Source organism: Danio rerio, chromosome 14 (assembly GCF_049306965.1).
Source record: "Danio rerio strain Tuebingen ecotype United States chromosome 14, GRCz12tu, whole genome shotgun sequence".
NCBI lineage: Eukaryota > Metazoa > Chordata > Actinopteri > Cypriniformes > Danionidae > Danio > Danio rerio.
Window position 1 is genome coordinate 31,572,096 of NC_133189.1, and position 17,905 is coordinate 31,590,000.

A 17,905-nucleotide genomic window follows, 5' to 3' on the forward strand; every position below is an offset into this window, starting at 1 on the left:
AAAGCAACACAAAGTTTGGATGCCATAAATATGTAATGATACATACTATGAATAACATAAAAATAGCAAGCTTCCTTGCCCAATATTGACATTTGCTAATAACCTCTGCCATCAAGTTTACTCTGGAGGGATGTCAACACAAGCTTGCACAATTTCAATTTCTTTGTCTTCTGGACTGTTTTGGTGAGGTAAAGCAGGCAACAATATTTATTTTACTTCTTTTTTATGTCTGTCAGATTGTTGGGTTTTCATCTTTTAACATTCAAAACATACATTTAAGTTTTTATTTTAAATTGCACTTCATCAATTTGTGTCTGTAGATTTTAATAATAGTGTACTGTATCATTTTAAATGAGCTTTTGTTTCTCCAGCGATGAGCCACACATTTCACTAAACATCTAAACTTACACTTTTACCTGTATTCTATAGATATATAGAATTATTATAGCTGTATGTTCCTTCATACAGTAATATTCCTGGTTATATATAACACTATTCTAAGAGAGAGACAAAGAAAGAGCAAGAGGAGAGAGAGAGAGAGAGATAATATATATTTTTTTCTGTTTATTCACAGTACTAAAAATATAATAAAATATTAAAAAAAGTAATAAAAGAACATTCCCAAAACCCTCTGTCTAAAAACATTAGACCCGAATATTACAAGAAAAAAAATCATGAATTTGGAAACTGCCCTGATCCAATGTTCAGATTTTCTTTCTTTCTTTCTTTCTGTCTTTCTTTCTTTCTTTCTTTCTTTCTTTCTTTCTTTCTTTCTTTCTTTCTTTCTTTCTTTCTTTCTTTGCTAGGAATGTATGCAATTTTGTACATATTTAACTAAACATGCATCATTCGCGTATTTTAACACACTATTTCAGTAAATGTGTAATACACGCACACACACAAGAATTGTTTTGCATTCCATAGGTTTTTTGTTTTTATACTGTACAAACTGTATTGTCTATTGCCCTACCCAGTGTTGGGGTAACGCGTTATAAGTTACGCACAATACATAACAATAATAAATTTCAAATGTAACAAGCAAAATAACGCATTACTTTTAAAAATAAGTCATATTATTTGAGTTACTTTTTTTTTAATTAACACAAGTTAACACCTTGCTTAATTGGCTTTTAAAATATGTATTGCAGAATAAAAATGACCTTAGTCAGGTTGAATCACACTAAATGAGAGCAAGCTGCAAGGGAACAGACAGTCTGCTTGCACTCATTATCATCATCATCATCATCATCATCATCATCATCATCATCATCAGGTCACTTATTTTTGTTTTAATTGGACAAAAATATTTGTTTTATTTCGAGTCAGTATAACTAACATACCGGTATCCGGTATGTTAATACTTACTAAAGTTACAAACCATTTAATGGTTCGACCAGTTCACTTAAAAGATCCAGGTAAAACAAATGATTCATTTGTGAATCGCTCGTCATTGCTACAGACAAGCAGAAGCAGAAACAATGGCTGGCCGTTTGCAATGGACCTTTGTTATTTTGAATTTATCAAGGGAAAGAAGTAGATTGTCCAAGAAGATTATGTCCAAGTCAATCTCTTGACAACTGCAAAAAATACTTAAAAAAATAAAATAAAATAAAATAAAATAATTGGATGCAAAGCACTACACCTGCACTGCACCTCCAGCTAAACAACAAACAATTTACATTAGTTCACGTTTTCCAGGTAAAACAATTAATTCGACTAAACTCAAATAGAAAAAAGGGTTATTGCATTTACTACTGTTATGAAGAATAGTAAGATTTTTTTCTCTTTTGGGAAATGATTTACACATTTATTAAGGCCACAAGAAGCAATTTATCCAATGTAAAGCTCCAAGATTTATTTCGATTTGGAGATGTTTTTATCGTCTTACTGTTAATTTTGTTATTAAACATTTAAAAGATTTAAAATCTGTTTTGCCTTATTATAAATTATTTAATGTTATTAATTTACTACTAATGTTAAGCTTTATTGCAGTCTTTATCTCAATCGACAGTGAATTTACTAATAACACAAATGTACAAAAGTGGCCAATGCATTACTTTACATGCTTTCATTAATCTGCATATACAGCATGTATAACTCTGGGCTCAGAAAGTTCTCAAAATATCATTTGAAAAAACACCTCCAAGTTATGAAAGAGATCAAATCTCTGCCAGGAAAGGAAAAGTAACGAAAAAGTAATATAACGCATTGCTTTTCATAAAAAATGATGTAGTTACTTTCCCCAACACTGGCCCTACCCCTTACAGGATGCGATGTAGTTTTACTTAAAAAAAAAAAAAAAAAAAAAAATCTGTATTTTCTCATTCTGTTTGATTTATAAGCCTTCTGAAAAATTGGGACATCAGCAATGTCCTCATAGTTGACCGTCCCCTTGTACAGTTATACCTTTCATTCAACACATTTGTGTCATATGTCACAAAAACATGCACACTCACACAAACACACATACACAAACACAGATTTGGAATGCTAAATCTAATCAATCAACTGGGGAAATGTAGTAATAAGAATGCTTTTTTTTTTTTTGTACCCTATTCACCTGCAGGGTCTTGCCTTAACAGTCCTGTCCACTCTCATTTACAGAGGGCAGCAAAGGAGTTGCATATTAAATCAACAGCACAAGCCAATTAATCTGGCCTCTGATCACACATTTTTGTCCAATTAAAAGCTAATTGAATTAGATTCCAGTTTGCATCATTTGGCCACAATATAGAATGTTGAACTGTTCTCTTATCACCAATCTAGCACCAGTTCACCTTTTAAAAGTGCTTTATATGGTTTCCTGGCTACTTGACGTCCAGACATCATCCACTCTTGTCGTTGTGAGCTCTAATGAGTCTGCTGCCAGCTAATTAGGGAAATATGTCCTCGTTCTGCTTGTTGTCCTTGCCTTGATGATGAGGTGGATAAAAAGTAGGAACATATAAAGGTTCGATGTAGCGGCGTTAGCTTCTCTATTGCATTAATTAAATAGCAGAAGAGACTTGACCCTCACATATCAAAAAGATCTTTAAGTATATATATAGAAACTTTGCAATAAATATTATTTGATTATTGTAATTAGTTTTTTACATTTTGTTTAATAATAATAATAATAATAATAACAATAATAACAATAATAATAATAATAATTATTATTATTATTATTATTATTATTATTATTATTATTATTATAATTATAATTATTATTATTGTTGTTGTTGTTGTTGTTGTTGTTGTTATTATTATTATTATTATTATTGTCAGATTATGTTTTTAGTTAAAATATTAAGTCTATCCATCTAAGTCCATCCTAATCTATTCCAAGTTTTTTTTTTCAATTGTTTAAAGGTGACAATATTTTTATTTAAATTAAATATAATTTTAATGATCTACAGTGAATCCTAAAAATGGCAGCAAAGACTGGGGTAATGATGATGAAAATTAGGCATAATAGATTCATTATGGCTAATTTTCATAATAGACTCATATTCATTAAATCAAATGAATGAATTACATTTTAAAATATATAAAAACAATATTTTAAATGGTAATAGCATTTCACAACTTCATATTTCCCCTTTTCTTTTCTATTTTTCTTTTCATTTCTTTTCTGTTTATCACATAAATGCAGATTTGATTAGCTCAAGAGATTTTCTTTTTTTAAATCCTACAAACCCCAAACTCTAAAACATTAGCGTATGTGAGCACGGCTTTGATTTGTCTACAAATATGACAAAACACTATTCATAAGAAGCTATTCAGAGCAGGCTTTATAAGAGCGACGTCTGTCTGTTCAGGCTGACAAACGCAGACTTCACTGAGGGACAGCCCTGTTGAGGGGCTATTATAAAGTCAACAAAGTAACAACAGCTCGCAGCAAATCGCCTGTCTATTGTGTGGTCAAACATTGTCAGGAGCAGGGTTCAAAAGCCCGGCCTAATTGGGTCTCGCTCCAGAGACGTTTACTCCGTGTCAGCTCTGTATCGTAAACTCGGCAGCGGAGAGTGTCTGAGGCGCAGTGATTAGCACCCTACCCAGTTAATTTTAGCAAGGTTTGGAACAGGACTAATCAGGAATTAAGAGCCGGCATCCGCCCTAAACCGCCTTCTTTATGCTGTCGCAGGGGACACTTTCAGGATGGAAAAAAAGGCAATTGTCTGCGGTCTCCGATTATCCCCAGGAAAGCCTATAATCTGGCTGACAGTACTTAAGGAGTCAAGCAGCAAAATAAACAACATTGATTATCATCCACTGTTCTTTTTTCTCCTTATTATTTTTTTTGTCCTGATGGATGAGGAAGTTTGGTGGTTCCAACCCCCCTTTCTACCATCTGCTTGAGCAAATGTTAAAGCTGGGTAAATACCTCTGAGTCCTCTGTCCAAACCAGATTACCAGCTATTCTAAGACGGGGCTGGGCTCTTATCGTCTTCCAATCTCTTTTGCGAGCGCAAATCAAGAAATCTGTGCTGGATTACCTGGATTACAGTGGCTCTGAACATTGTCTTTAAGTCAACGCCTCCCAACTTGACTTTAGCCGATCTTCTGCTTACCCACTTAGAAAAGATCTCATGCAAATGTCCTGGTCAGCCGCTCCACACAACACCATTTCCTAGACATGATAATCCCTGAAGAGGGAAGAACTACTGGACATGTACTATACCTGTTGTGTTTGTCATGACACTGTGTTTATTATTTGTGACCCTGAACTACAAAACTTACAAAAGTGCAAAAGTACATTTTTTGGAAATAAAAAAAAATAATAAAATAAAAAATATGTACCGGTAAAAATGGTCAATAATAAAAAAAAAAACAATACCATGTTCAATTAAAATGTGCTGTAAATGTACTTATAGTGTACATTTTTTTTAGTTTGTAAAGTGCATTCCTAAGCAATTAATTTAGAACAATTTTTGTTTTCAATATTTATATTTGACCTCTCATATTTCAGATATTTAAATAGCTGTTTCTCAGTCCAATATTGTCCCAAATCAAACAGCAATGAAAAACTTATTTACCCAGCTTTTAGATGATAGCTTGACAAACCAGCTGTAGAAACACACTCTCTCTCTTTCGCTCTCTCTCTCAAAAAAAACAAAAAAGTCTAGGACTAAAATTATCTGAGCACAAACCAGTTCCTTTGTATTACTAGCATTTCTTGTGTGTATTGCCTCTTCTTGTTAAATTGCTGAATGCCTCTTAAAATGTAAGTAGCTTTAGACTAGAGGTGCTCAAACTTTTCCTTATAAAGGGCCAAATACCAAACAAAGTTAAATATAGTTGCCATTAGTAATTTTCTCATTTATTTAATAATATTTAAAAAGTCGTAGTAAACACTGCTTTAAATATAACTAATACAGTTTTTTTATTTTTATATTTGATAATGAACTTATTAAAGTGAAAAAAAAAAAAAAAGTTCCCTTGATTTGCTCGCCTTCTGCATAGTCCTCTATCCGTTAAGTGATATTTACATCTTTTAAAAATCGGATTATTTACATTTAATTGAATCATATAATTTGCTTTTTTGAAGACCAGCAATTAAACAAAATAAGTCACATAAAAAAGAAAAGATTATGTCCAATTAGAATTGATGATCGCTGTGTTAAAGACATTCGGTCCAACCCTCTCCATTATTAATCATTTTCCTCTCAAATGGGATGGTGGGCCAAATCAAAGCTTACAATGGGCCAACTTTGGCCCACGGAGCCTACATTGGGCATTTCCGCTTTAGACAAAAGTGTCTGCTAAATGTAAATGTAAACATCAGATTAGTTTGGAAAATTATTGTTATTAGTGGCACCAGTGGTCATTATGAAAACTGCAACAGACAACTTATTGCTTGTACTCAAGCTGGTGCATGCAACTATATGTACAAATATACTATTTAACATTTTTTATTTTATTTTATTAAAAGGCACCTATGATGAACATCATCATTTGGAAGCTGTTTGGGGAGAACTCTGCGTATATATAATGTTTCTACAGTCATACTTAATTTCCTGAGGTTAAAATAGGATCCAAATCCCTCTCGATTTGAGGCCCACCGAAAGGTGACGTAGGAGTGCTTTTTCCTCACCAACCAATTTGATTTACAGCCGCGTATTAACATGTCTCTAAAGTAACACATATAATCATATCCACAAAATGTGTGCAAAGCAACTAGGATTAAAATATCTGTTCAACTCGCTGTGATCATCAATCGTTATGAAATGTGATCAAGAATGAGTTTTACAAGTTTAAAACGTTTTTAAAACATATCATGTTTGTAATAAAGACAATCAAATCGCTGTAATTCATCCCCACAGGCGCATGGAAGTAAAATTATAAAAGATGCTTCAATACCGGTTTGTGGACGTTACAAAACATTGCCTTGTGTGTGTGTGTATGCATGGACTTTGTGACCACAATTGTGTGTGACTCATCGATGCAGATAGGCTTGACTTAACTCCACAACAAATACATAAAATAATCATTGGGAAAATTCTTATTGTAGTATTTCTCACAAACTGTGCATAATCTACTTCTTTCATGTCTGTCACTGTGTTCATCTAATGCAGCAGAAGACGATGACACACTCTGACAGGCACGTGGGAACAGTCGGCGGGAGAACTAGCTCATTTGCATTAAAGGTACAGGCAACAGAAACAGCTACAATGTGTTCATAGCAGAAAATTCCAATTTTCTGAAAGGTATAAGAAACAATCTGATGGGTGTTTTAAGCGGAAACTTTACAGACACATTCTGGGGACACAAAAAAAATAAATCTAATATTGAAAAAAAGTTTAAAATGGTAGCCCTTTAAGAAAAAAATAGCCTTTCATTCTTAAAGTTTTTTTGTTTGTTTTTCAGAATGCACAATGTATTTTTGTTACATATGTATTGTAATACCTATTTAGAATAGTTAATAAATGTTATGTCTAACTGCATAGATCTATAGCTATGTAAAAAACACTATGAATTTGTATTTTATTTACATTACACTCTAAAATGAAGGTATAGGATAGCTATTTAAACATTATATTACAATATTATTATTTTATTATTTATTAAATATAATTATTATATTATTATAATACAAGCATTTATTTTATATGTTACACCTTTGATTTTGCAAACAGCTCTAACTAATAAAAGGACACAATTAATAAATGAGCATGGCTACAAGTACTGATAAAAAGATAGTTCATCTTAAATGTGTGCGTGTTTGTGTGTGTTTTTCATAGCAAAGTCCCCTTGCCAGGATGACTATGCAGACAAGATGAAAAACAAATTGAATTCTGATCCCTTGTTTTAGAAGAATGTATTTCTTAGACAGTGTCCTCCTGAAGATTAGTGTATAACAACCTTCTTCAATTGAATTTCGAGAGCATTTAATCAGACAGCAGTGTATTTATTTTGAAGCTTTTTTTTACATCTTCCCTTTGGAGTAATAAGCCTATACAACCTGGCAATCCTAGACAAACAAGAACGACAATCATGTTTAAAAGCAATTCCTAATCTCCTGAAAACCAGCAAAAAGCTATATGGCTGTAGAGACACTTTAACATCAGTCGTGCTCCATTTACAGAAATCTCTTCTGCATTAGGAAGCTTCTGAATGTGAGAAATAGACTCTAATTGACGAAAAAAATCAATCATGTGCTAAAATAAATATGTGTACATATGGGTCAAAGACTAGACATCTCATTTTGGAGAAGGAATCAAAATAAATGTGTGATTTTATATATTTATGTATATATAGAAAACATTGATGTATGCATATGTTATTTATGCTGTGAAAACAAGAGTAAAATAAATTTCTGCTGCTATTGACTGTTACATTCATTTATTTATTTTACGTCGGCTTAGTCCCTTTATTCAAACAGATATTTCAATAAAATGTTAACATTTCTCTGTGAGTTTATGTTTTAAGTTTTTAATTAAATGAAATTGTCACATCCATAATGCTGGAACATTTTTTTTGTTTTTTTGTTTTTTTTTTACATATACTGAACATATACAAAACCATGATACATTCACTTTTTGTTTCCATCTTATCTTTGCTTTGTTGCATTTATCTACACTTGTAGTTTGTTATTTGCATGTTTCGTATGATTCACTCAGATATAGAATCATCCAATTAATAAATAGTTATGGACCAACTACAATGTAAAAGCCAAAACGTTAAGGTAACTCAAACTGTTTGAGGAAAACGGTTGCAATAAACCATATAAGTTCAAAAACTAATCTCAAAGATTACTGTGAACTTAATCCATTTGAGTAAATGAAGAAATTTGAGCACAATAAAACTCAATAAATAAAGAAAACTCAAACCAACTGCAAAATCCAACAAGTTAAGGCAGCTCAAACCGTTTTGGAAGACCGATTGCTACAAACCATTTGAGTAATAAAAAATAAATAAATAAAAATAAAAACTTATCTATATGAGTACTGTAAACTTAGGTTGTAGTAATGAAGTATTTAATAAAAGGTGCAGTAGGTGATCTGCCAAAAAGCTAACCGGTTAGCATAATATCTTCAAAACAAAGTTCTACCCCTGCTGTCCAAAGCCACGCCTCCTAAAGCTAGAATGAGTGCACAACAGTAGACAACCCACTAGTTCATGTCATTTGCCCGTTAGAAATGTAGTTAGTGGTTGGCCAGCATTGTGCAGAAATTACACTTATTACTAAGCCATACTTGTATGCTATTTCAGATCAAATATTCAGAGTAGCATGGTCAGCAATATAGGGAGCATGTCACAGGTGCCTCAGTAAAGCAGACTAGGAATAGCATTGTATTTTTAATATTTAAAATGAAAAGCGCTGAATTTTTAAATATTAAAGTTTTTACTATTTCCTTTTTTTAATGTATGAATATTTATATGCATTTATTAATGTATAATATCATCTTAGCAACAAATTAAAAAAAAAAAAAAAAAAAAAAGGAATTACAGCTTATGCGAGTTTCTAATGCAGCGTCTATGGGGCCAAGAGTAAATTTGACATTATTTTTCCCTCTGGCTGCAATCATCAGTCTCACACTATTTTTTTTTTCCTTTTTCTGAAAGTCTTGAGAAAACCATCGTGGAGTTTGTCTTTTATTATTTCAGCAAATACTCAATTCAATTCATGTTTACTTATATAGCTCTTTTAGAATGTAGACTGTGTCAAAGTGGCTTCACATAGAAGTTTCAGTAACGTCCAGATTTCAGAGGTGAAGTTCAGTTTAGTTTAGTTTAGTGTGGGTTACATTTCACTGCTGAAAGTTCAAACACTGAAGAGCAAATCCATCAATGAGCAGCTCCACAAGTCCCGATCCAAGCAAGCAAGTGGCGAGGAAAAACCTTCACCAACTGAATAGGATTGTAAAAAAATATTTGTTGTACTCTTCCATTTATTGCATTATATGTTTACCCAACCATGATGCCTTCCACTATACTGAGAAACCCGGAAATGTGAAAAGGGTCTATTGGGTGCTTATTAGTATTTATAAACTACAGTACATATTCTGTATGATCTTATTCTACATTCCTGATATTACTCAACACCTAAAGTAGTGTTTCTGTGTTAAAATAACCACATTCCTAGAGGACCAGCTCTGCCCATGTTTCCTTAACCAAACACACCTGATTTAGATCATCAGGAGGAGACATCCAAAAAATGCAGTGCTGGTGGTCCAGGTGCGTGGTTGAGAAACACTGACCTAAAGTACATTAATAACTATTAAAAAGGAGCAAATTAGGAATTTACAGAAGCAAAAGTATAAATGGTTTTCCAAAAGCGTAAAGTGAATCTTGAAATAAAGTGTTACAAAAAAATGATTTAATTAAGTATAAGAAAGTATATCGCAATGTGTGTCGCAGAAAATCAAATTATAGCAATGTCAGATTGTTTTTAATATCAGGCAACCCTATAAGCAATAGTAATGAATTTTCAAAAAGTATCTAAATAAAATGAAAGTTGTACTGCACTTTTGTTTTCGTCTTTGACCCATTTACAACATCAGAATTCACTTCTTTGAATCAATACCATTAATACCAGCTACCTCTGAGCAATTGTATGCAAATCTTTCCAGCCTAAAAATAGTGTCTTGTGAATATTTATACCGTTGTACTTTTCACCAATGGGCAGAACGCCACAGCGACAACCCGAACCTTAGAGAGGAGCTTCGATTTCTGAACACACAAACGCAAAACTGCAAAAAAAAAAAAAAAGAAAAAAGCATGATTGAATTATTCAGTTTGGCAGAGATTTGGCAGCAGGAGCACACGACACTGCCTTGAGTGCAAATAACTGAGACCATCTTCCCGTTTCCTACACCGCTGCACAGAAAATGCATAAATAGCACTACATAGAGATAATCAGCAAAGCCTTCGGGACTTGGACACGATATTCTCAGTCTGCAGTAAATTCCCTCGTGTACCTGATCATTTATAACGACTCTCCTGTACCCTCAAATCCCGGCCTCATTCTGCCCCCTCCGCGTGTGATGTAATACTGAGGACACAGGATATGATCGATATGAATTATAAATACGATCTCAAGACATATGTTTTGTTGCACTTTCTCAGCAATCTGATCCTGGTCTGTCCTCCTCAAGATACATTTTGTCATTCTAAAGTCCAGGGGATTTATTAATTCATGAGCTCTCCTATGGTGCAGTAGTCTCATAGTCAGCACCTGCCGGAGAGGTACTTTCATAGGCATTCAGACTCGAGTAATGCAATTCCTCACCGTCTTGGTTTTCATTGTGCATAGTGCAGCTTGTTGAGAATCATCAAGTTTCCTCAAATTAATCAGAATTAAATGCAAGCCTTTTTTTATTTTTAGAAATAATTTATGTATTTATGCATCTGTTCTTTCACACCAATACACGGGGAGAGTACAAGTGAAGATTAAGCAAAAGAGTGCATTTCTGAGCTTTGCAATATTGTGGGATTTCAGATGAGGAGGTAAAGTGCAGGAAGATGTGATAGTAATGGCGAAAAAAGAGTGCTATTATTTACTCACCCTAAATGACCTCCAAACCTGTATAGCTTACTTACTTTTCTTTTTTATTCAATAAGCTTAGACAATAGCAAGGAACAAAGCACAAACAACAATGCCATAACGTAGTGAGAACAAGGACAAGAACCAACCAACAACGATTATAAAATAAGTAAACATGACACAGGTAGGGCTAATCAGTAACCAAGGCAACTAAGAGGGAGTAACTCAGGTCAAGCTGAAACAATACTGAACATACAGAACCCTGAACATGGCAAAAAATTTAGTTCCTTCTCTTTAGTAAATCGTGACCATATTGTAATAAATACACTTAGTGTGATCACTAAATAAAATAGTTTCACTAAATAAAGTGAATAAATTAGTAGAAAATAAGAAGAAATACTTGACTTGTGGGAATGAATTCTTAATTCCTAATTTTACAAATTTGAGTGAATAAATTAGATGATCATGGCTATGATAAAAAAAGAAAATGTTAAAAATTGTGAAATAATTCATTAATTTATGGGGAAAAAATCTTGATTTATGAACATAATTTCATAATAATTCATGACTATAATTAAACTAAAGCAAATAAAAATAGTTACACTTTAATACAATGACAAATAATTCATTACTGCTTGTGTATAAATCCTTAGGAATAAATGTTTCATTCTTAATTTTTTTTTTTAAAAATGAGTGAATGAATAAGATGGCTACAATATTTTTTAAATTGTGGAATAATTCTTTATTCATGGGAAGAAAGATTAATTTATGATCATAATTTTATTAAAAATAACGATTCATGGCCACAAATAAACCAAAACAAGTGAATAAAATATTTCTACAATTTAATACAATGACAAATAATTATTTACTGCTTGTGTACAAATACTTGACTTGAGGGAATAAATTCGTAATTCTTAATTTTACTAAAATGAGTAAATAAATTAGATTATCATGGCTACGATTAAAAAAATATATGTTAATAAATTGTGAAATAACTCTTAATTTATGGGAAGAAATTCTTATTTTATGATCACAATTTCATTAGTAATAATAAATTCATAAATAATAATTCATGGCCACCATTAAACTAAAACAAGCAATTAAATAATTGTTACAATTTGAAACAATCACAAAGAATTATTTACACTGTGTGCAAATTCTTGACTTGTGGGAATAAATTATTAGTTTTAATAAAAAGTGAATCAATTACATGATCATGGCTAAAAAATATTTTTAGATATTATTTTTTTAGCTAAATAATTTAATTTATAGTAAGTAATTTTTAAGTCAGGATGACATTTTATTTAAAAATAGAATTCTTGATAAATTCTTAATTCATGACCCCAATTAAACTAAAACAATAAATAATTGATTGCTACAGTTTAATACAACGACAACAAATGATTTACTGCTTGTATATTTTTATTATTATTATTATTATTATTATTATTATTATTAACTTAATTTTTACACATTGTGCGCAGGGCTCTGCAGGAACGAGAACTCAATAACAAACCTCACAAAACTATTTCATTAGAGCATAACATGCTCAAAATAACAGCATGTGTGAAATACAAATTTAAAATACAAATTCATCTAATAAATCAAACTATTATTTTAAATAAAACTTATGAAATGTCTAATTTTGTGAGTAAAGGATTTCCATGCATTAAATGCACTTGCTAAAGGTTGTTCTAGGTTAATGCGCTCAATCCCTGGGGCATTTCTATTTTGCGCCTGTAACTTTTAGACTCCTTATTGACAGTTTGTTTTATTAGATTATAAGCAGAAATACAGGTATGTCAGCTTTGTGCACCACACAGTGCCTCATAATCCATTACCATTACATGCAGCAACCATTTCTTTGCAATACAATGGAAATTCGCCTTCTTCTAAATGCTGTCAAATAAATAATACATTTAAGCTCAATGCCACAAATCAAGCAGAGCCAATGCAAAAAGCTCTCCTCAGCTGTCACAGTCAATTTGATGAATAACAATGGCTAAATTACATATCTTTAAGAAACATAATTTGCAAGCAGATGGAGACCAATCTGTTGGAAGATTTTTGCCCATTCTTTAAATGCAAAGACAGTAAAACTCACTGGGATACTTGACTGTGATTGGTCGATTGCAGCATTCTGCATTTGTATAATGACCACTTAACACTGCAGTGGCACAAAGCAACAGATTTTTCTACAGAACTGTGATAGTCTTTTATATCATGCAGTACTGCAGCCTTTTTTCTCTTTTCCCTCAAACAAACAATAAAGTGATTTTTACAAATGTGCATTTGCCAACAACTTACACTGCACTTAAGCTTTATATTTAAACAACCCGTTCCTAGGGGATTTAACCCTTGAACTAGGCATGCATTGTAATATATTGTAATATATATTTTAATATGAGCAATTCCAGCGTTATGGATGTGACATTTGCGTAAAAAACTCAAAACATAAATTCACAGAAAGTATGTTAACTTTTTATTGAAACATCTGTTTATATTTGCCAAAATAACTAAACAACTATGGATGTGGCACTTTTCCGTTATAGATGTGACAGATAAATTGCCACTTTTATGACTTTGGTTAATCAAATAAAACTGTTTGAAAACATTGACAGAAATATTTTTGAGTATTTTTAAAGCACTGAAAAATTCTTGCTTACACACAAAAAAAAAATTTTAGAAACGATTTCTCTATTTTGGTGAAAACTTTAACTTTTTTTTTTTCATGACAAGGATGACATTTGCATGGAATTGCTGATATATATGGCCCCTCTCTCTCCCTCTCTCATCTTTATATTTATTTTCTTTTTTTATATATGTCCCAAATGATGCTTAACAGAGCAAGGGAATTTTCAAAGTATGCCTGATATTATTATTATTTTTTTTTCTGGAGAAAGTCTTATACGTTTTATTTTGGCTAGAATAAAAGCAGTTTTTCATTGTTTTTAAAAACCATTTTAGGTGAAAATTATAAGCCCCTATAAGCTAAACTGAATTTTTTTTGATAGTCTACAGCATTGGTTCCCAAAGTGGGGGTCACAGGACAATAACAGGGGGTCGCTTAGTGATTTCTAAAAGACAAATTTTATTAAACTATTAGAATAACCATATTTTAATCAAAACTCACAGAAGAATAACAATAGTAATTAATTATTACATAAAAAAATAACATGCAAAAGAAAAGCCATCAGTCTTTCAATTATTGTTTTTTTTTTTCATAGGATTGGTGTGTTTACGTTAGATTAACAACACAGCATGATCGTCAGATGCAGCAGATTGATTTTTTGTTTTTTTGTACCAGATTAGTGGGGGGGGGGGGGGGGGGGGGGGGATAAATAGAGGGGCTAATAATTCTGACTGGTCATACTTAAAATTGAACTTAAATAAAGCTGAATCGAGTTAACGTTACAAGTCAACATATACATTACATTAAATGGACTTAAAACCAGACTGTATGACATCAAGAAAACTAAGCTGAAATTTTAATAAGCTGAACTAATATTTAAACAAAACCTGCTACAATGACATATTGATCATTTGCTTGTGCCAAATAATACTGCTCTGTAAAATCACATCAATTCAATATATGTTGAACTCTTTACAGCTGTATTGTTTAAAAGAAACATTACCATGGGGATTGTACATTATCTTTTACGTATTTTGACATAATCATCAAATCATGGCTTTATATTTATCTAAAACTTTTTTATCTAGAAATGAGCAATATCATTTTTGACGAAAGAGCAAATGTGTTTGGTGATATTAAGAAAAGTGCGCACGCTAACATAGTCATGAATGTACACAGAGTTTAGCACATTTAGAATTTGCATTGCGATATTAATAGCAAGTTGACATTTGCACAGTACCTAAGGAAAAAAAAAAATAGATACAAGCTCAACGTAGTGCATGTGCACCGTTTTCTCTAATCACCAAGGACATATTTCCCTCAAGGGAAATGATTAGCTCTCCAGTCTTGCAATTTAAAGTAACTTTGATAAGCAATTAAATTGTTTTCCATTGCGCCTCTCATTTCTGCCTTCTTTTATATGAACTTCTGGAACAGCCGCTTTGAAACCACATACATGGGAACAATGGCTGACTCTTGGGCCTGCTAAAAGAAAAAAGTGTTGAGGAAATACAGTTGTGTGATCACTGAAGCTTAAAAATTGTAATTGTTCAGTGCTGTGAAAAGCTACATTTCAAAAGATGCATGAATTCCAGTGCACTTGCATAACTGGGGTAAATAAAAGTGGTTGCATAATTTATACACTTATACACAGACTGTAGAGTATGCTTGGGTTTTTTAGAGCTAATTTGGCTTTAATTAAAGCACCATAGCATTTTAGCTGAATGAAGCACAACAAAAAAATACAACAAAAAATATATTTCAGAAAAGACATTAATGAATAGAAAATAAGCAATAATTTATTAGAAAAATAACATATGTAACAGAATGATGGTTAGATTTGATAATAATAATAATAATAATAATAATAATAATAATAATAATAATAATCAGGGCTTGACATTAATACCCGGCAACCCGTCAAATGCAAGTAAATTTCACCTCTGGCAGGTTAGACAGGCAGTCCCACTAGACCACTTTGGCTGGTTGCATGGAAATGATTTTTAATAACCATGCCTGAAAACGCAACTAGTGCGATCGGTTTTATTTGAAAGGGACTGGTCAAAAGTGATGCTCGTGGACCCACAGTCCTGCTGCTTTTTAAGAGCTTCAGATTTTTTATTTTATTTTTTTTTAAATGTGCAAGCAGCAGCAGTTGCGGTTTTTTTCTTCAACCATTCTTTGAACAGATTATTAATGGACCTAACATTACCTGTGTGCGCGTGATCATGCTTTTATTATCACATGTTTTTCACCTGCTTTCTTCTACTTAGTTATTTTTGTTAATATAGTTTAATTATCTTTTTTTTTTTTACATTAACATTATTTTAACAGGAAATTAACTTCCCATTTATCTATAAGTACCTGGTGATATGAGACTTTTAGCCAAGACAGACATGATACATGTCTTTTACATATTTTTTAAATCTCAATTTTTTATTTATTTATTTTTTTCCTTGAAAAGTGCATGTACACAGATATATTCTGCTTGTTTTGACACACCGTTTAAAATTTGTGGCTAAGAAATACTTTTTTTTTTTTTTGTGGTCGGAGATAAATTTGGTAAATCCTTAATTTTAGAGCCCTGAAACGTCATGTGAAATAATAAAAAATTGCAATGCGGCTATAAAACCACAACCCATTTTCTCATGCTCACTGAGCAAGGTCACACACAACACACACACAAAAAGTTAAGTGAATGAAAAGGCAAGTGAACATAACACTAAATCAAGTTATTTTAGCATGTCAAACTCAAACTTATGCATATAAAATATTTTTCCAACATAAAAATCGTGGTTAGTGAAAATGGCGAGTAGCTAGTAATGTTGGAACTCTAATAGCCACAGTGGCTGGTGATCAAAAAAGTTAATGTCAAGCACTTATAATAATATATATGTTATATTATACAATGATAATAATATTTGTTGCCTAGTTACCAGCAACTAATATACAGATCTGGTGGAAAAAAAGGTATTAAGCTTCTTTTTATTATTATTATTTTGCTTAGTGCACCTTTTGTTTTATGTAAATTGTTAATGCATTTAAAAAACAATACTAATATTTGAATATTAAACTATTAATATTAAATCTTACAATCTGGAAAGAAAGCATTTAAAGACATTTTCCAAAGATTTTCAGGAGCCCCTTGTAAATGAAGATGAAATTGTTTGGTTATTAAATGATGCAGAAAATGTGCAGTACAAAACAGACAGATTTTTTGACTTTTTATATGAGAGTGAAATTGTTTGGTTAATAAATGACGCATGGAAATGTGCAGTACAATGCAAAAGACTTTAATAAACTTCCAAAGCTCAAACATACATAAAACAGTTATATACAGTTTACTTCACAGGTTGGCAAATCAAAGTAGAATACAAAGATAATGTAAGGTGCTTCATATAGAATGAAAGTGATGTGACCATCTCCCTTACATTAAAAAAGGTTGTTTTTTCCCTTCTGCCATCTTGTTCTTTGTCTATCGCAAATATCTATAGGCAAATCTAATAGTTTCTTGCACAGTGCTACAGTTTTATGTGTGAGTCATTCTGTGTTTCCTACTCCAGAGCGTTACACTTGACACCATTAAGACATCTGATACCTCCGCAGGAATAAGAGGTCAAACATTTGGGCCCAAAGACAATTCTACAAATCATCCATTTGCTAAAAAGGAGTAAATTGAGGCTTGAACAAAAGTGCTATCCATCGAAGCAATTTATTAGTGATGTAATAGTCATTCAGGACGAAAATATCCAACTGGTAAGTTTCACAAAAGACTACAGCTTCAGCTGTGGGATGCTCATTATCACGACTTTAAAGTGCTCATGTAGGGTGAGTTCTTGTTCGATTGTAAATTTATTGCTGTTGACACAAAATCGGAATAGTCGTGCTCAATATTGTATTTTCTACTTAATATATGTATTTTTTTTCTCATCTCGGCTGTATGAATACATAGCATGTCAGTTTCAGAATATACAAACACCTAGGTGATGTAACTAAAACCTACCATCTCGTATGACAGATTGCCGGAGGCTTTCTATTCGAAATCATATAAATACATCTCACAGGTTATATTGGCTCTGGTAAAAGCAGACTACAACAGACAACATATAAAGGTCAGACCCGGTGTCCCTTTTCTACCGCGTACAAGGGGATTCTTTGATTAGGAAGCGGGAACAATGTCCCATATGATTGCAGCTGTGCAAAGCATTAGGGCTCTATTAGAATCGTCAACGTCCCAAATGTGGACGCAATCAAACTGTGTTGGTACCTCCTACGGAGGGCCATGCATTTCAGTGTTAACA

General features: G+C 32.2%; 1 protein-coding gene and 1 long non-coding RNA gene across 14 annotated transcripts in view; both read right to left on the reverse strand.

Annotated features, from left to right (window-relative positions):
• Nucleotides 1-17,905, reverse strand: part of pcdh11 (protocadherin 11) — a 331,728-nt gene that overhangs the window by 247,857 nt on the left and 65,966 nt on the right. For 8 of the 13 annotated variants that reach the window (XM_073921885.1, XM_073921882.1, XM_073921884.1 and 5 more), the window contains one exon: nucleotides 16,884-17,905. This exon is cut by the window's right edge and continues 639 nt beyond it. The exons of the other annotated variants lie outside the window; for them this stretch is intronic. The gene's annotated coding sequence lies outside the window, so the exon portion shown is untranslated. Of the gene's footprint in view, nucleotides 1-16,883 lie in introns of those variants that run through there. 13 annotated transcript variants of the gene reach the window in all.
• Nucleotides 3,671-8,290, reverse strand: LOC141377526 (uncharacterized). Its single transcript, XR_012389782.1, has 2 exons — nucleotides 7,077-8,290; nucleotides 3,671-6,917 (listed from the first exon to the last, which is right to left on the reverse strand). It is a non-coding gene; the product is annotated as an uncharacterized lncRNA (long non-coding RNA).